This window comes from Bombina bombina, chromosome 5 (assembly GCF_027579735.1).
Source record: "Bombina bombina isolate aBomBom1 chromosome 5, aBomBom1.pri, whole genome shotgun sequence".
Classification (NCBI taxonomy): Eukaryota; Metazoa; Chordata; class Amphibia; order Anura; family Bombinatoridae; genus Bombina; species Bombina bombina.
Window position 1 is genome coordinate 615,520,725 of NC_069503.1, and position 20,917 is coordinate 615,541,641.

A 20,917-nucleotide genomic window follows, 5' to 3' on the forward strand; every position below is an offset into this window, starting at 1 on the left:
ATTTGCATAAATGTGTGTTTATATATAAAAAGGGTCCATTGCACCTTACCTGCTCACAAATATACTGTGTGAATAATATTTAATGTTTTACTTGCTCCCAAATAAACTGTGTGAATAATATTTAATATTTGACCTGCTCCCAAATATACTGTATGAATAATATTTTCTGTTTTGGTAACCATACTCTCCAAAAGCCCTAAGAACAACAGTCTATGAGTGGGCGCCAATAGGGGGCGTGAAACGCGTCAGTTGGTTTTCTGTTGGAGAGATCAACCATGTCTGTATGTGGTTTTAATTTGTGAAATAAAGTTTGGATTTTTAATATAGTACACGTTTGAGGATGCATTTAGCTATGTCGGGCAGACATGATCTCCTAGAGCGGATCATGTCCATCCGACATTTAATAAATCTACCCCCTGGACTCATTGCTGGTGAGTTCAGTACTCTCCAGCTATTAACCCTATCACACGTTTACAACCCCAATAACAATTATGGGGTTATGTTTTTTTCGCTCAAAATAACCACTGCTCCTTATGTGGTGTAAGAGAGTAGACCACATGGTATCAATGCTATAAGTACATTTTATGAGGCATATTTATCAAGCTCCATGTTTCCGCTGCTCCATAACCTGTCCGCCTGCTCTGAGGCAGCAGACAGAAATCAACCCGATCGAATACGGGGGCGGCATTGCACCAGCAGTTCACAAGAACTGCTGATGCAATGATAAATGCAAACAGCGTATGCTGTCAGTATTTATCGATGGGCAGCGGACATGATCCACTATATCGGATCATGTACGCTCGCACCATAATAAATAGACCCCTATATATTTAGGAATTAAAATAACATTTTGAAAAGTTATCATTTTCCATGTTAATCTTATGTGATAGGGTAGAGTTGTTAATCTTGACAATACCCTCCCTAACTATAATACGCCTCATTTTTTACCTTTTTCTGAACCACACTTTTGAAGAGAGCCGAATGATGTCACTTTCAGTCAATGATGTTACATATGGGTGGTGTCTAAATTAGTCTGTTTTTTTTTTTTTAAATATCTTGCATTTTTAAAAAAAAAAAAAACTATTTTCACAATGAAGGAACACAAATAAATACTTAGAATATTGCCAAATATAGACACTGTGAACATTTTATTAATTATTTTATAAGAAGAAATTCAGTGAAGGGCCTTAGGGACATGTAAAAATGCTTGGTTGATGATAGAAATAAGACATTTTATGATAAAAATTATTTGAATGCAAAGATTATTTATATTCATTATAAAGGACATACCAAAGTATTGTAAAAAGGAAATAATATATCATTTTGGTGAACCACCCATTTAAAATCTCTGGGGTACTGAAATATTATCAAACCCTAGGAATGACCCATATATAAATACACATAAGTATGCATGGGTGTGGTAATGTCACCAAGCCACTGAAACCCAGGAGTGCTGGGCTAGATCAGAAAGGTTAAGTGAGCTGGATGGGGGCTAACTATTCAAACCCCTCATTTTCAGGTCCCTGTAGCTCTAGAAAACCCTAAGAGCCACAATTTAAATGGAGCTCTTTATGATTTGACCCAGATTTTTACTTGGGCTGCCGAGTGGGGAAGCTATGCACACTATTTAGGCTGTACAGTCCCTAAAAAGTAGCTGAGTGCTCACACAAGTGCACAGCTTAGAGGAAGCAATGGCTGCTGGCCCCCTAAAGGATCGGCTGGGTAGTAGTGACGAGAAGCTAACAGGATTTTAAACCTAGGTTACAACATGGTGGCACCCATTAATTTGTGGAAACTAACGCCTAGATTTAGAGTTCTGCGGCCAAAGGGGTGCGTTAGCTACGCATGCTTTTTTTCCCCCGCACCTTTTAAAAAACGCTGGTATTTAAAGTTCACAGAAGGGCTGCGTTAGGCTCCAAAAAGGGAGCGTAGAGCATAATTCACCGCAACTGCAACTCTAATTACCAGCGGTGATTACGGACGCGGCCAGCTTCAAAAACGTGCTTGTGCACGATTGCCCCATAGGAAACAATGGGGCAGTTTGAGCTGAAAAAAAACCTAACACCTGCAAAAAAGCAGCGTTCAGCAAATAACGCAGCTCCATTGTTTCCTATGGGGAAACACTTCCTAAGTCTGCACCTAACACCCTAACATGTACCCCGAGTCTAAACACCCCTAACCTTACACTTATTAATCCCTAATCTGCCGCCCCCGCTATCGCTGACCCCTGCATATTTTTTTTAACACCTAATCTGCCGCTCCGTACACTGCCGCAACCTACATTATAACTATGTACCCCTAATCTGCTGCCCCTAACACCGCCGACCCCTATATTATATTTAATAACCCCTAATCTGCCCCCCCCAACGTCGCCGCTACCTACCTACAATTATTAACCCCTAATCTGCAGACTGGACCTCACCGCTACTATAATAAATGTATTAACCCCTAATCCGCCTCACTCCCGCCTCAAAAACCCTATAATAAATAGTATTAACCCCTAATCTGCCCTCCCTAACATCGCCGACACCTAACTTCAAGTATTAACCCCTAATCTGCCGACCGGACCTCACCGCTACTCTAATAAATGTATTAAACCCTAAAGCTAAGTCTAACCCTAACACCCCCCCTAAGTTAAATATAATTTTTATCTAACGAAATAAAATAAATCTTATTAAATAAATTATTACTATTTAAAGCTAAATACTTACCTGTAAAATAAACCCTAATATAGCTACAATATAACAAATAATTATATTGTATCTATTTTAGGATTTATATTTATTTTACAGGCAACTTTGTATTTATTTTAACCAGGTACAATAGCTATTAAATAGTTAATAACTATTTAATAGCTACCTAGTTAAAATAATTACAAAATTACCTGTAAAATAAATCCTAACCTAAGTTACAATTAAACCTAACACTACACTATCAATAAATAAATTAAATACAAATACCTACAAATAAATACAAATAAATACACTAACTAAAGTACAAAAAATAAAAAAAGAACTAAGTTACAAAAAATTAAAAAATAATTTACAAACATTATAAAAATATTAAAACAATTTTAAGCTAATTACACCTATTCTAAGCCCCCCAAAATAAAAAAATGCCCTACCCTATTCTAAAATAAAAATTGAAAAGCTCTTTTACCTTACCAGCCCTTAAAAGGGCCTTTTGCGGGGCATGCCCCAAAGAATTCTGCTCTTTTGCCTTCTTTTGCCTGTAAAAAAAAACATACAATACCCCCCCCAACATTACAACCCACCACCCACATACCCCTAATCTAACCCAAACCTCCCTTAAATAAACCACTTAAATAAAACACTACCCCCCTGAAGATCTTCCTACCTTGTCTTCACCACGCCGGGTATCACCGATCCGTCCAGAAGAGGGTCCAAAGTCTTCATCCTATCCGGGCGACGTCTTCATCCAAGCGGGGGCTGAAGAGGTCCATCATCGGGCTGAAGAGGTCCATCATCCGGCTGAAGTCTTCATCCAAACGGGGGCTGAAGAGGTCCATCATCCGGCTGAAGTCTTCTATCAATTGACATCTTCAATCTTCTTTCTTCCGGCTCCATCTTCATCCCGCCGACGCGGAACATTCATCCTGGCCGACGACTTCCCGACGAATGACGGTTCCTTTAATGGAATCAGCCAATCAGATTCAAGTTCAATCCGATTGGCTGATCCAATCAGCCAATCAGATTGAGCTTGCATTCTATTGGCTGTTCCAATCAGCCAATAGAATGCAAGCTCAATCTGATTGGCTGATCTGATTGGCTGATCCAAAGTCACGGCTGGAAAGTTAGTGTTAGACCCTTTCCTGACTGACTCTAAATACCAGCGGGCGGCCAAAACCAGTGTTAGGACCCCCTAACGCTGGTTTTGACGGCTAACGCAGAAATCTAAATCTAGGCGTAAAATTTTACAGTTATTTTTTCAATATTTTAACACTATTTGGGCTCCGTTTATCAAATTGGGCATGCAACTTTGGAGGCCCTTCACTGCAGGCTAGCATGAGCGAGCTTCCAGACAATGTTTGCCCAAGGAGATTTACAGCCCCTATTTGTGCACCATTGGGCTCGCTGTGGAGTTAGTTTTAGTAAACTTCTTAATATAAAGGATTTACACCAAACTTTTAACTGGTCTAAAGAAAAGTAGCTTAATGTTAGCACATAAATAGTTTCCTTTAACACCTGAGGCTAAATAGTTTAGATTAACAAATTTACTACCCATAATTAAATGTCTTGTGATATTATAGTGACACTACTGACAGAGTCATAATGCACATGTTAATTATTCCCTGCATCATATTTTTCACACTTATAGTTAAGATATGAGTTTTACAGTCATATTAGTCACTTTGGGACACATGTTCTCTGCATAGTAGCAACACAGTTTCTATCTGTTGCGGTTACAAGCAATCAAGATATACTAACAGATTCACTATGACAGCTCTTATGTAATAGTGACAGTTACTTTCTGTGTGATCCACTATAGAATGGAAGAAAGAGTGTCTAAATTACTTATGTGTGGCCATTTTCAATGTTTACCCATAATCCATATTCATTATGAGTGTCTTGACCTGGTGTAGCATATTTGCTTGAGCCTCAAGAGAGCCTAAAACTCAATGCGGGCAGAGAAAAAAATAGACCTTCCCCCTTATTAAGAAAGACACACTGTAATACAATCTAATGCAAAGCAGTCCCTACTGTAAGTATTCCAAACATCACCCTGGCCTCTCAGTCACAACTTTCCCTAATGTGACCTCTCTGATCCACCTACAGTCTGCTATTATCCCTCTTACCTGGTCTAGTATTTGTAAGTGTGATGTGACCAGTCGGACCAAATCCCCATCTGTTATTAAACCTAACTGCAACCTAGCCGTAAACTTACTAATAAGCTTGACCGAACCCCCATCACAACTAAGACTATTTGAACTTGCCCCACTATCCTTCCCCAGCCACACTACATGCCCTTTCTCCACAGCAATACCCCTCTAACACACACAGGGAGCTCCCAATATGGCTCCCAGGAACTATACCACCTCAACACTCAAGAGACACTCCTACATTATTAGTAATAACTTCCCTAATTTAATTTCTGATGTCATGTGACATTTCAGCTGGGAAAACTTGGAGGAGTAACGCCTAGATTTAGAGTTCTGCGGCCAAAGGGGTGCGTTAGCTACGCATGCTTTTTTTCCCCCACACCTTTTAAAAACCGCTGGTATTTAAAGTTCACAGAAGGGCTGCGTTAGGCTCCAAAAAGGGAGCGTAGAGCATAATTCACCGCCACTGCAACTCTAAATACCAGCCGTGATTACGGACGCGGCCAGCTTCAAAAAGGTGCTTGTGCACGATTTCCCCATAGGAAACAATGGGGCAGAAAAAAAACCTAACACCTGCAAAAAAGCAGCGTTCAGCAAATAACGCAGCCCCATTGTTTCCTATGGGGAAACACTTCCTAAGTCTGCACCTAACACCCTAACATGTACCCCGAGTCTAAACACCTTACACTTATTAATCCCTAATCTGCCGCCCCCACTATCGCTGACCCCTGCATATTTTTTTTAACACCTAATCTGCCGCTCCGTACACTGCCGCAACCTACATTATAACTATGTACCCCTAATCTGCTGCCCCTAACACCGCCGACCCCTATATTATATTTAATAACCCCTAATCTGCCCCCCCCAACGTCGCCGCTACCTACCTACAATTATTAACCCCTAATCTGCAGACTGGACCTCACTGCTACTATAATAAATGTATTAACCCCTAATCCGCCTCATTCCCGCCTCAAAAACCCTATAATAAATAGTATTAACCCCTAATCTGCCCTCCCTACATCGCCGACACCTAACTTCAAGTATGAACCCCTAATCTGCCGACCGGACCTCACCGCTACTCTAATAAGTGTATTAACCCCTAAAGCTAAGTCTAACCCTAACACCCCCCTAAGTTAAATATAATTTTTATCTAACAAAATAAAATAAATCTTATTAAATAAATTATTCCTATTTAAAGCTAAATACTTACCTGTAAAATAAACCCTAATATAGCTACAATATAACAAATAATTATATTGTATCTATTTTAGGATTTATATTTATTTTACAGGCAACTTTGTATTTATTTTAACCAGGTACAATAGCTATTAAATAGTTAATAACTATTTAATAGCTACCTAGTTAAAATAATTACAAAATTACCTGTAAAATAAATCCTAACCTAAGTTAAAATTAAACCTAACACTACACTATCAATAAATAAATTAAATACAAATACCTACAAATAAATACAATTAAATCAACTAACTAAAGTACAAAAAATAAAAAAAGAACTAAGTTACAAAAAATTAAAAAATAATTTACAAACATTATAAAAATATTACAACAATTTTAAGCTAATTACACCTACTCTAAGCCCCCTAATAAAATAACAAAGCCCCCCAAAATAAAAAAATGCCCTACCCTATTCTAAAATAAAAATTGAAAAGCTCTTTTACCTTACCAGCCCTTAAAAGGGCCTTTTGCGGGGCATGCCCCAAAGAATTCTGCTCTTTTGCCTGTAAAAAAAAACATACAATACCCCCCCCAACATTACAACCCACCACCCACATACCCCTAATCTAACCCAAACCTCCCTTAAATAAACCACTTAAATAAAACACTACCCCCCTGAAGATCTTCCTACCTTGTCTTCACCACGCCGGGTATCACCGATCCGTCCAGAAGAGGGTCCGAAGTCTTCATCCTATCCGGGCGACGTCTTCATCCAATCGGGGGCTGAAGAGGTCCATCATCGGGCTGAAGAGGTCCATCATCCGGCTGAAGTCTTCATCCAAACGGGGGCTGAAGAGGTCCATCATCCGGCTGAAGTCTTCTATCAATTGACATCTTCAATCTTCTTTCTTCCGGTTCCATCTTCGCCCCGCCGACGCGGAACATTCATCCTGGCCGACGACTTCCCAACGAATGACGGTTCCTTTAATGGAATCAGCCAATCAGATTCAAGTTCAATCCGATTGGCTGATCCAATCAGCCAATCAGATTGAGCTTGCATTCTATTGGCTGTTCCAATCAGCCAATAGAATGCAAGCTCAATCTGATTGGCTGATCCAATCAGCCAATCGGATTGAACTTTAATCTGATTGGCTGATTCAATCAGCCAATCAGAATTTTCCTACCTTAATTCCGATTGCCTGATAGAATCCTATCAGCCAATCGGAATTCGAGGAACGCCATCTTGGATGACGTCCCTTAAAGGAACCGTCATTCGTCGGGAAGTCCTCGGCCAGGATGGATGTTCCGCATCTGCAGGATGAAGATGGAGCCGGAAGAAAGAAGATTGAAGATGCCGCTTGATAGAAGACTTCAGCCGGATGATGGACCACTTCAGCCCTCGCTTGGATGAAGACTTCAGCCGGATGATGGACCTCTTCAGCCCGATGATGGACCTCTTCAGCCCCCTCTTGGATGAAGACATCGCTCGGATAGGATGAAGACTTCGGACCCTCTTCTGGACGGATCGGTGATACCCGGCATGGTGAAGACAAGGTAGGAAGATCTTCAGGGGGGTAGTGTTAGGTTTATTTAAGGGGGGTTTGGGTTAGATTAGGGGTATGTGGGTGGTGGGTTGTAATGTTGGGGGGGTATTGTATGTTTTTTTTTACAGGCAAAAGAGCAGAATTCTTTGGGGCATGCCCCGCAAAAGGCCCTTTTAAGGGCTGGTAAGGTAAAAGAGCTTTTCAATTTATATTTTAGAACAGGGTAGGGCATTTTTTTATTTTGGGGGGCTTTGTTATTTTATTAGGGGGCTTAGAGTAGGTGTAATTAGCTTAAAATTGTTGCAATATTTTTATAATGTTTGTAAATTATTTTTTATTTTTTGTAACTTAGTTCTTTTTTATTTTTTGTACTTTAGTTAGTTGATTTAATTGTATTTATTTGTAGGTATTTGTATGTAATTAATTTATTGATAGTGTAGTGTAATTTTTTATTTATTTTAACTAGGTAGCTATTAATTAGTTATTAACTATTTAATAGCTATTGTACCTGGTTAAAATAAATACAAAGTTGCCTTTAAAATAAATATTAATCCTAAAATAGCTACAATATAATTATTATTTATAATGTAGCTATATTAGGGTTTATTGTACAGGTAAGTATTTAGCTTTAAATAGGAATAATTTATTTAATAAGATTTAATTTATTTCATTAGAATAAAATTATATTTAACTTAGGGGTTGTTAGGGTTAGGGTTAGACTTAGCTTTAGGGGTTAATACATTTATTAGAGTAGCGGCGAGGTCCGGTCGGCAGATTAGGGGTTAATACTTGAAGTTAGGTGTCGGCGATGTTAGGGAGGGCAGATTAGCGGTTAATACTATTTATTATAGGGTTTGTGAGGCGGGAGTGAGGCGGATTAGGGGTTAATAACTTTATTATAATAGCGGTGAGGTCGGCAGATTAGGGAGGGCAGATTAGGGGTTAATACTATTTATTATAGGGTTTGTGAGGCGGGAGTGAGGCGGATTAGGGGTTAATAACTTTATTATAATAGCGGTGAGGTCGGCAGATTAGGGGTTAATAATTGTAGGAAGGTAGCGGTGACGTTGGGGGGGCAGATTAGGGGTTAATAAATATTATGTAGGGGTCAACGGTGTTAGGGGCAGCAGATTAGGGGTACATAGGGATAATGTACGTTGCGGCAGTGTGCGGTTGGCAGATTAGGGGTTAAAAAAATTTATTACAGTGGCGGCGATGTGGGGGGGCCTCGGTTTAGGGGTACATAGGTGGTTTATGGGTGTTAGTGTACTTTAGAGCACAGTAGTTAAGAGCTTTTTGAACCGGCGTTAGCCCAGAAAGCTCTTAACTCCTGGCTTTTCTCTGCGGCTGGAGTTTTGTCGTTAGATTTCTAACGCTCACTTCAGCCAAGACTCTAAATACCGGCGTTAGAAAGATCCCATTGAAAAGATAGGCTACGCAATTGGCGTAGGGGGATCTGCGGTATGGAAAAGTCACGGCTGGAAAGTTAGACCATTTCCTGACTGACTCTAAATACCAGCGGGCGGCCAAAACCAGCGTTAGGACCCCTAACGCTGGTTTTGACGGCTAACGCAGAACTCTAAATCTAGGCGTAAAATTTTACAGTTATTTTTTCAATATTTTAACACTATTTGGGCTCCGTTTATCAAGTTGGGCATGCAACTTTGGAGGCCCTTCACTGCAGGCTAGCATGAGCGAGCTTCCAGACAATGTTTGCCCAAGGTGATTTACAGCCCCTATTTGTGCACCATTGGGCTAGCTGTGGAGTTAGTTTTAGTAAACTTCTTAATATAAAGGATTTACACCAAACTTTTAACTGGTCTAAAGAAAAGTAGCTTAATGTTAGCACATAAATAGTTTCCTTTAACACCTGAGGCTAAATAGTTTAGATTAACAAATTTACTACCCATAATTAAATGTCTTGTGATATTATAGTGACACTACTGACAGAGTCATAATGCACATGTTAATTATTCCCTGCATCATATTTTTCACACTTATAGTTAAGATATGAGTATTACAGTCATATTAGTCACTTTGGGACACATGTTCTCTGCATAGTAGCAACACAGTTTCTATCTGTTGCGGTTACAAGCAATCAAGATATACTAACAGATTCACTATGACAGCTCTTATGTAATAGTGACAGTTACTTTCTGTGTGATCCACTATAGAATTTAAGAAACAGTGTCTAAATTACTTATGTGTGGCCATTTTCAATGTTTACCTGTAATCCATATTCATTATGAGTGTCTTGACCTGGTGTAGCATATTTGCTTGAGCCTCAAGAGAGCCTAAAACTCAATGCGGGCAGAGAAAAAAATAGACCTTCCCCCTTATTAAGAAAGACACACTGTAATACAATCTAATGCAAAGCAGTCCCTACTGTAAGTATTCCAAACATCACCCTGGCCTCTCAGTCACAACTTTCCCTAATGTGACCTCTCTGATCCACCTACAGTCTGCTATTATCCCTCTTACCTGGTCTAGTATTTGTAAGTGTGATGTGACCAGTCGGACCAAATCCCCATCTGTTATTAAACCTAACTGCAACCTAGCCGTAAACTTACTAATAAGCTTGACCGAACCCCCATCACAACTAAGACTATTTGAACTTGCCCCACTATCCTTCCCCAGCCACACTACATGCCCTTTCTCCACAGCAATACCCCTCTAACACACACAGGGAGCTCCCAATATGGCTCCCAGGAACTATACCACCCCAACACTCAAGAGACACTCCTACATTATTAGTAATAACTTCCCTAATTTAATTTCTGATGTCATGTGACATTTCAGCTGGGAAAACTTGGAGGAGTATAGCAGTGGGGACACCATCAGGCTTTGGAAGGGGTGTATTTTGGAAGAATTATGTGGAGGTTCCTTTAGGGTAGGGAAATTGCTGTAGGGACCTGATCATATAGGAAGTGCTTTAGGTAAATCATATGTGACAAACCAATTGTAAGAGAGGCAGGGTACAGGTCTGAAATCCATCTCTTCTCATTTAATTTAATTTGTTAATTATTAGCCCAAACAAGATATACAGTAGATAAATAGTTTTGAATTTGGTCTAATCTAGATATGTGCGATTAGTTTCGGATCGATTCGGAAATTCGGAAAATTCAGCAAATTCGGCGATTCGAATCGAACCAAATTTCCGAATTAAAATACTGCTGAATTACCGAATAAATCCGAATTAAATTCGGATGGCCATGGATTACACTAGTATTGTACAGTATAAGTCTAATTCCACCTAATACTTACCGAAATTCCGAACCGAACCAAATCCAGCCGAATTTAGTACATAATACTAGTCTAATCCCACCTAACACTTACCAAAATTCCGAATTTCCGAACCGAATCGAACTGAATCCAGCCGAATTTATTCGAATCCGAATGAATCCGAAACAAAACCGAACCGAATTTATTCGAATACGAATGAATCCAAAACAAATCCGAACCGAATTGATTCAAATTTTTCCGAATTCGAATTGCTCCGAACCGAAATTAAAAAAAATCTGAATCGATCCGAAATTAACCGAACCGAATTTTTTCGCCATGCACATGTCTAGTCTAATCCACAGTATAGAAATTACTGCATGCAATCATGTTTAGTCTTGGTGGGCAGTCATGGTTTGAACTAACTGTCATAGGGGGTCATGATTTCTGCAGCGTGGGTTTTTGCATTGAGTCTTGTGGTTTAGAATTAATTGTGACAGTGTGAGTCAGGAGTATGGTGAAAAAATGTTTTGGGGGGAGCATGGCTAGGTTTTATTAGGCAGCATGAGGCCTAGGTATTAGCAGAGTATTCAATATAAATCTGTCTGCATTGAATTTACACCTGCATTGTGTCTGATGCTAGTACTTAAAGGGACATGAAACCTGATTTTTTTTTTCATGATTCAGATTTTACAAATGTTTCCAATTTACTTCTATTATCAAATGTCCTTGGTTCTTGTGTTATTCTTTGTTGAAGAGATATCTAGATAGGTAGCGTGCACATGTCTGGAGCACTAAATGACAGGAAATAGTGCTGCCATCTAGTGCTTTTGCTAATGTATAACATTGTTGCAAAACTTCTGCCATATATTGCTGCAGACACGTGCACACTCCTGAGCTTACCTTCCTGCTTTTCAGCAAAGGATAACAAGAAAAAAAAGAAATTTTGATAATAAAAGTAAATCGAAAAGTTGCTTAAAATTGTATGAATCTATATAAATCATAAAATGTTGGGTTTTATGTCCCTTTAACATCAGCACAATAGCAATGTAATGAAGATGGGAATGGGAAAACATATCAACATGCGATTGGATTGGGATACCAAGTTTTTTTGAAACGGTTTATTCAGGGGTCAAGTCCTACAAAAAAAGTGTAGCAGCTCACCAATATTTCCACCCCTCACAATTAATATTGTTTTATACATGTATACATACACACACACTGTATTTATATGTATATTGTTTATACACTCTGTTTAATGAAAGCAAATTAAAACCAATAAATGGTTGAATGGTTGCATTTGGGTCTGAGATTCCTCCTCTGTCACATAGTCTCACCCACTTAAGGTGCAATAGTCCTATTTCTACTGAGGGAAGCTAAATAACCCGGGAGCAAGCCACACAGAAATGTAAGCACTATGTATTCCACACAGTGCAGGGTGATCACACAGCAGGACCTCTGACATGCTTGCATTTAGTGTATTGTAGGAAGTGTTACTGCCCATTACTAGAGGATCTCACTATCCCTCTAACCAGATTGTGCTCCAGCTCCTCCCAGCAGTTTCTGTTCTCTGACAAGGGGAGACTTAGTTCCTCCTGCAAAAATAGTGCAGGAACGTTTCCATGCGTTCCCACTGGACTTGACCCCTGGGTTTATTTTTTTATCAGAAGGGTATTAGTAACCAGTAATGATACATAAAACAGTATATTAAAGCATTTTCTAATGGCACAAAAGAGCCTCATTACATTAAATTTAAAACTGAGCAATAAGCTGTGTGCTTTAACTTTCCAAAGACTTACCCCTTCTGACCTTTTTAATATGTGTAGGTGAACAGACAATTAGAATAATGAAATACAATAAACAAAAAAATAAAGAACATGGGTCAGTGCCATTTTGTTTAATTCCCGCCCATATGAGAAGACTTTTATCAAGCTGCGTATGCAGCTCTGGGGGCCCATCGCTGCAGGCTTGCACGAGCGAGTTTGCAGCTGAAAGTTAGGCAGCAGCGGTCATCAGAGCATAGCTTTTGATCCACTGTGCCAGATATAAGATGGCGGATTAAGTCACCCCGGGTACATTTAACCTGAGGTAATTGACAAACCCTTACTCATGCACCATTGGGCTAGCACAGGCAGGGAGCAGCTTTGCGCAAGCAAACACTTGGGCAATGTTGAAAGCATGTTCTGTCCAAAGAAGACCCCTTAATAAAAACACCAGTGGCAAAAAAGTCATGAAGATAGCATTGGTAGTTACTGCTTTTATGGCTATTCACTGTTTACAAGTGTTTGAACTAGATTACTAAATAAGGATGAGATTAATCTAAATGGCTTATGTCCTAATTTGTGTTGGCCACAATTAACTTTAACCCCTTAACGACCGAGGACGTGCAGGGTACGTCCTCAGAAAAAAGGCAGTTAATGCCTGAGAACGTACCCTGCACGTCCTCGGTTTGGAAAGCAGCTGGAAGCGATCCTGATCACTTCCAGCTGCTTTCCGGTTATTGCAGGATGCCTCAATATCGAGGCATCCTGCAATAACAATTTTTACCCCTCCGGTGCAGAGAGAGCCACTCTGTGGCCCTCTCTACACCGGACATCGATGGCCGCAATCGTTGGTGGGTGGGAGCTGCAGTGGGAGGCGGGTGGGCGGCCATCGATGGTTGCTGACACACAGAGGGGGGCGGGATCGGGGGCGGCAAAGTCAGGGGCGCGCACAGACACGCGCGCGTGCACGGGGAGGGAGCGGGTGGGAACCACTTACACTACACTATGTAAGTGGGAGGAAGAGGGGGAATACATGCCCCAAAAAAAGTAATCTAAGGGATCTGGGAGGCAGTGGGGGTAGGGGTTGGTCGTGGGGAAGCTACACTACAGAAAACCATAGAAAAATAAAATAAAAAACAGAAAATATATTGTAAACTGGGTACTGGCAGACAGCTGCCAGTACCCAAGATGGCCCCCAATAATGCAGAGGGGGGGTTAGAGAGCTGTTTTGGGGGGGATCAGGGAGGTTGGGGGCTAAGGGGGGATCCTACAAAGCATATGTAAATATGCTAAAGATTTTTTTTATTTTTTTTAAAAAAAAAACACGTTTATTTTAGTACTGGCAGACTTTCTGCCAGTACTTAAGATGGCGGGGACAATTGTGGGGTGGGGGAGGGAAGGGAGCTGTTTGGGAGAGATCAGGGGGTCTGATGTGTCAGGTGGGAGGCTGATCTCTACACTAAAGCTAAAATTAACCCTGCAAGCTCCCTACAAACTACCTAATTAACCCCTTCACTGCTAGCCATAATACACGTGTGATGCGCAGCAGCACTTAGCGGCCTTCTAATTACCAAAAAGCAACGCCAAAGTCATGTATGTCTGCTATTTCTGAACAAAGGGGATCCCAGAGAAGCATTTACAATTATTTGTGCCATAATTGCACATGCTGTTTGTAAATAATTTCAGTGAGAAACCTAAAATTGTGAAAAATTTAGCGTTTTTTTTAATTTGATCGCATTTGGCGGTGAAATGGTGGCATGAAATATACCAAAATGGGCCTAGATCAATACTTGGGGTTGTCTACTACACTACACTGAAGCTAAAATTAACCCTAGAAGCTCCCTACATGCTCCCTAATTAACCCCTTCACTGCTGGGCATAATACACGTGTGGTGCGCAGTCGCATTTAGCAGCCTTCTAATTAGTAAAAAGCAAAACCAAAGCCATATATGTCTGCTATTTATGAACAAAGGGGATCCCAGAGAAGCATTTACAACCATGTATGCTATAATTGCATAAGTTTTTTGTAAATAATTTCAGTGAGAAACCTAAAGTTTGTGAAAAAGTTAACAATTTTTTTTATTTGATCGCATTTGGCGGTGAAACGGTGGCATGAAATATACCAAAATGGGCCTAGATCAATACTTTGGGATGTCTTCTAAAAAAAAATGTATACATGTCAATGGATATTCAGGGATTCCTGAAAGATATCAGTGTTCTAATGTAACTAGCGCTAATTTTGAAAAAAAGTGGTTTGGAAATTGCAAAGTGCTACTTGTATTTATGGCCCTATAACTTGCAAAAAAAGCAAAGAACATGTAAACATTGGGTATTTCTAAACTCAGGACAAAATTTAGAAACTATTTAGCATGGTTTTTTTTTGTTGGTTGTAGATGTATAAAAGATTTTGGGGGTCAAAGTTAGAAAAAGTGTGTTTTTTTCCATTTTTTCCTCATATTTTATAATTTTTTTTATAGTAAATTATAAGATATGATGAAAATAATGGTATATTTTGAAAGTCTATTTAATGGCGAGAAAAACGGTATATAATATGTGTGGGTACATTAAATGAGTAAGGGGAAAATTACAGCTAAACACAAACACCGTAGAAATGTAAAAATAGCCTTGGTCCCAAACGGACAGAAAATGGAAAAGTGCTGTGGTGATTAAGGGGTTAAAAGTGATTTGCTATCCATTTTTTTCTCTCTACTCCATCTAACAGTGAACATTTCAAAATGTATTATAGAGCTTTATTTTTTGAAAATGGATATCCCTGTCCTAAAAATAGTCAATTTTTCTGTGAGAGTTGTCCCTGGCAACCACTAAGATTTAGAGCCTCAGGACTCAGTTCTACATAATCACACACACCTTTTTTTTAATTTTGAATAGCCTTTACATAACCTTTTTTATGAAATAATATTTTTATTTTGTTAAACTGCTGCTTCCATATATATATTAAAACAGCTTGAGCACCATGTCCCTTTAAAGCACCAGATATGATGAATGTCTGAATGATGAGTATATTTTGCGTAAATTGACGAATCTATTATTTTGTACTAATAAGTTTAGGTGGAATACCAGGCATAATCCAAGACAAACATGACTACTTTAGAGATCATCCTGGAGTCATTTGATGATCATCAAACTACTTTAGAAGTCACTTGCACATCATCAGACATCATCAGGATTGTAAAGTCATCAGCTAAGGTACATAATTCTGGGTTATGATTTCAGATTGATTAGCCAATTACCTTACTGATTACTTCTGAAGTATGAACAGTCAGTGAGTGACTCTAGAGTCATCGCATTTAAATATTTTGGCCTGTGGGCATACTTCATGATGGCTTCTGATGACAAACAGGAAAATGGCTGCACTCCCAGTGCAAACTCTTAATTTGTAGCAAAACATAGCAATATTTTGTGGCACCTGCCCCTTTGTCAAGCTTTAGTCTGGAGTCATATATTATTTCAGAATGACTCCAGGAAGATCATTCTTTTTGACTAGGAATGGCAAGTTCTCTAATTGACAGTTTTATTTAAATAATCCTAAGCACCTATATATATTTAAGTTTCCCCAACTGTTTTGTATCCAATTTGCAGCCTGCATGTGTTTTTCTGAAGCCCTCACCCTTAAATGCCCTGCAGTAAGCATAACATTGAAGCACTCTGTGTAGCCTTCCATGACTCCTTGAAAAAGAACAGAAACACTTCAGTAAATATTGCTGCTGCTGGTAGGAGGAGCTGAAACACAGTCTGTTAGAGGGATAGTGAGATCCTCTAGTAATGGGCAGTAACACTTCCTACAATACACTAAATGCAAGCCTGTCAGCAATCCTGCTATGTGATCACCCCGCACTGTGTGTAACACATGGTACTTACATTTCTTTGTGGCTTACTCTGGGGCTATTTAGCTCCCCTCAGCAGAAATATGACTATTGCACCTTAAGTGGGTGAGACTCTGTGACAGAGGAGGAGTCTCAGGCCCAAATGAAACTATTTAACCCTTTGTTGTTTTAATTTGTTTTCATTAACCAAAGTGTATAGATTATATACCGTACATATAAATACAGTGTGTGTGTGTCTATACAACAAAATTAAATGTGAGGGGGGTAGAAGTCTTGGTGAGTTCCCACACTTTTTTTGTAGGACTTGATCACTGTACTCCTGTATGTTTTAATTTGTAGTTTTTGAGCTTTGAATAATACAAATGAAATTTGTTACATTTTACTTTATTACAAAACTTAAAAAATTTAGGGCTAGATTACGAATGGATTACAAACGTTTGTGCCAGAGCGATAAAGGGTTTATTGTAAGGATTTGTGCTCATAGGGCTTACTGCTCGTATTTCGAGTTGAAAGTAAACACAATCACAATTTACGCTAGAATGATTACCGTGACTTCAGAGCTCTGGTTAACTGTTTTGTAAAACAAAAAAGTGTCACAAAACACATCAAAAATACATTTAAAAGTAAAGTTACTCATAATAACACCATCTAATAAAAATTATTCAATAATAATATTGCACACAAAAGTTATAAAGGTTCAAAGATAGAAGGAATCAGGTGTTAAAAAAAGGCAGGAAACGGACTTTAACATAGACATACATACAAATATGTATGTATATTTATATACATACATATACATATAAGTGCACTGGAGCCCTTTGCCATTAAGTAAAGTTAAAGGGATACTAACCCCAATTTTTTTCTGTCATGATTCAGATAAAGCATGCAATTTTAAGAAACTTTCTAATTTACACCTATTATCATTTTTTTTTCGTTTTCTTGCTATCTTTATTTAAAAAGCAGGACTGTAAAGCTTATGAGTCGGCCCATTTTAGGTTTAGCACCCTGGATAGCGCTTGCTTATTGGTGGCTACATTTAGCGAAACCCAGGTTCTGGGCTGGCTCCTAAGCTTTACATTCCTGCTATTTATATGAAGATAGCAAGAAAACGAAGAAAAAGTGATAATAGGAGTAAATTAGAAAGTTGCTTAAAATTGCATGCTCTATCTGAATCATTAAACAATACATTTGGGTTTTGGTATCCCTTTAAGTTTAAGTAGATGAAAACATGTAAAAACATATTTATGCAATATTCATATTCAAGAAAGGTTTTAACTATGTATTTACTGTAAATATTTCCCATTCCAATGTTCTGCACATATCGGAATACTATGAGGGAATACGTTAATGCGCATGCAATATTGTACCTTTCCTATTTTTGCACTAGTGGGGTTACATTGGCCTCTATTTATCAAGGTCTGGCGGACCTGATCTGACACTGCGGATCAGGTCCGCCAGACCTCGCTGAATACGGCGAGCAATATGCTCGCCGTATTCAGCATTGCACCAGCAGCTCACAAAAGCTGCTGGTGCAACGCTTCCCCCTGCATACTCGCGGCCAAACGGCCGCCAGCAGGGGGGTGTCAATCAACCCGATCGTACCCAATCTGGTTGATTTCCAGCGATGTTTGTCCGCCTGCTCAGAGCAGGCGGACAGGTTATGGAGCAGCAGTCTTTGTTACCGCTGCTTCATAACTGCTGTTTCTGGCGAGTCTGAAGACTCGCCAGAAACCCGGCCCTTCAACGTACGGAGCTTGATAAATATGGGCCATTGACTTTATGTTCAACTCATAATACGAGTGCAACTCGACGAGTGCAAAAATCTTACTTTGGGAGAGTTAATTTGCGCTCCACTTGTAATCTGACCTTTAACATGTCCATACTCGGGGGGGGGGGCGTGTCTGGGCAGCGACTGAATATGGCCGCAATATCAGAGGCTCAAGAAGAAACCTAAGATATCTGACGATTATTAACAGTTTACAGTGACATCCATATCAGTGAAAACTGATTGAGCACTTTCCACCGAGTTTGCAGTATGAGTTATCTCTGAGCACTGATCCAGATTGCTGAGGTCACAGTGATTGAAGTCGATAACCAGACATTTTAGGGCACTGGAGCATAGTTTATCAGCAATTCTACTACAATATGAGCTTACAGCCACATCACCCCTTGGAGAGCATGTACAAGGTACTGGAATAGATATTGACCCTAAGATGGAATGTAAGGAGAAGATTGACCTATGCACGTGACTGACATTAGGGCAACCTAAAGCTCCATGCTCTCGTGCCATTTCTAATATCCCCACTGACGGACCGAAAAGTCACTTCAATAAACACCATACTTCAATCACGCCAACTCAGTAATTGGGGCAAGCAGTTATAATCACTGTCAGGGAGACTATATCAATCCTAACATCAATAATAGAAGACCGGGAAGCTATGACCCTCCTACAGTGTTGTCTGGTCACAATCACCTGAATGACTGTACAGGGACAGTAAGGACTAATCCTATATCTAAGTGGAGTCTACTTAATAACAGTATGACATTTACACAATACAAGCATGGTGGAATCCTTGTCGGTCCCTTCCAGAATGTGAACTTCCACAAATCCTGCTAGTTTTAAAATGGAAGCAAGCTGTTGTTTATACTTGTGCAGTGACAGTTACAGTGAGAATCGGCATGGGATAAATGTGAAACACTCAGAGAGATCCTCCACAGCTCTCTGTCAAAGCTATCAGGATATAATGCAGAGTACTCACATATAGTGAATACACTAGCCACAATTCTCTTGTTCTAAATTTGTATCGACATATTTATGCTTATGTTTGTCTGTATCAATGGTAGATGATCATTCAGTTGAGATTCTCAGTAAAAATTTAGCGTGTTCTCATCTTGTATCCAAAGTGGCTTCTAACGCTGCTTTAAACCCTCCATATATATAGGTACACGAGTGACCGATTTAGCCTATCAGCTGTACGAACCTCCTAGCTCCCTAATTAATCATTAAACAAAAACAGTCTTAGGCTTTACAGGGAGTGCAGAATTATTAGGCAAGTTGTATTTTTGAGGATTAATTTTATTATTGAATAACAACCATGTTCTCAATGAACCCAAAAAACTCATTAAAATCAAAGCTGAATAGTTTTGGAAGTAGTTTTTAGTTTGTTTTTAGTTATAGCTATTTTAGGGGGATATCTGTGTGTGCAGGTGACTATTACTGTGCATAATTATTAGGCAACTTAACAAAAAACAAATATATACCCATTTCAATTATTTATTTTTACCAGTGAAACCAATATAACATCTCAACATTCACAAATATACATTTCTGACATTCAAAAACAAAACAAAAACAAATCAGTGACCAATATAGCCACCTTTCTTTGCAAGGACACTCAAAAGCCTGCCATCCATGGATTCTGTCAGTGTTTTGATCTATTCACCATCAACATTGCGTGCAGCAGCAACCACAGCCTCCCAGACACTGTTCAGAGAGGTGTACTGTTTTCCCTCCTTGTAAATCTCACATTTGATGATGGACCACAGGTTCTCAATGGGGTTCAGATCAGGTGAACAAGGAGGCCATGTCATTAGATTTTCTTCTTTTATACCCTTTCTTGCCAGCCACGCTGTGGAGTACTTGGACGCGTGTGATGGATCATTGTCCTGCATGAAAATCATGTTTTTCTTGAAGGATGCAGACTTCTTCCTGTACCACTGCTTGAAGAAGGTGTCTTCCAGAAACTGGCAGTAGGACTGGGAGTTGAGCTTGACTCCATCCTCAACCCGAAAAGGCCCCACAAGCTCATCTTTGATGATACCAGCCCAAACCAGTACTCCACCTCCACCTTGCTGGCGTCTGAATCGGACTGGAGCTCTCTGCCCTTTACCAATCCAGCCACGGGCCCATCCATCTGGCCCATCAAGACTCACTCTCATTTCATCAGTCCATAAAAACTTAGAAAAATCAGTCTTGAGATATTTCTTGGCCCAGTCTTGACGTTTCAGCTTGTGTGTCTTGTTCAGTGGTGGTCGTCTTTCAGCCTTTCTTACCTTGGCCATGTCTCTGAGTATTGCACACCTTGTGCTTTTGGGCACTCCAGTGATGTTGCAGCTCTGAAATATGGCCAAACTGGTGGCAAGTGGCATCTTGGCAGCTGCACGCTTGACTTTTCTCAGTTCATGAGCAGTTATTTTGCGCCTTGGTTTTTCCACACGCTTCTTGCGACCCTGTTGACTATTTTGAATGAAACGCTTGATTGTTCGATGATCACGCTTCAGAAGCTTTGCAATTTTAAGAGTGCTGCATCCCTCTGCAAGATATCTCACTATTTTTGACTTTTCTGAGCCTGTCAAGTCCTTCTTTTGACCCATTTTGCCAAAGGAAAGGAAGTTGCCTAATAATTATGCACACCTGATATAGGGTGTTGATGTCATTAGACCACACCCCTTCTCATTACAGAGATGCACATCACCTAATATGCTTAATTGGTAGTAGGCTTTCGAGCCTATACAGCTTGGAGTAAGACA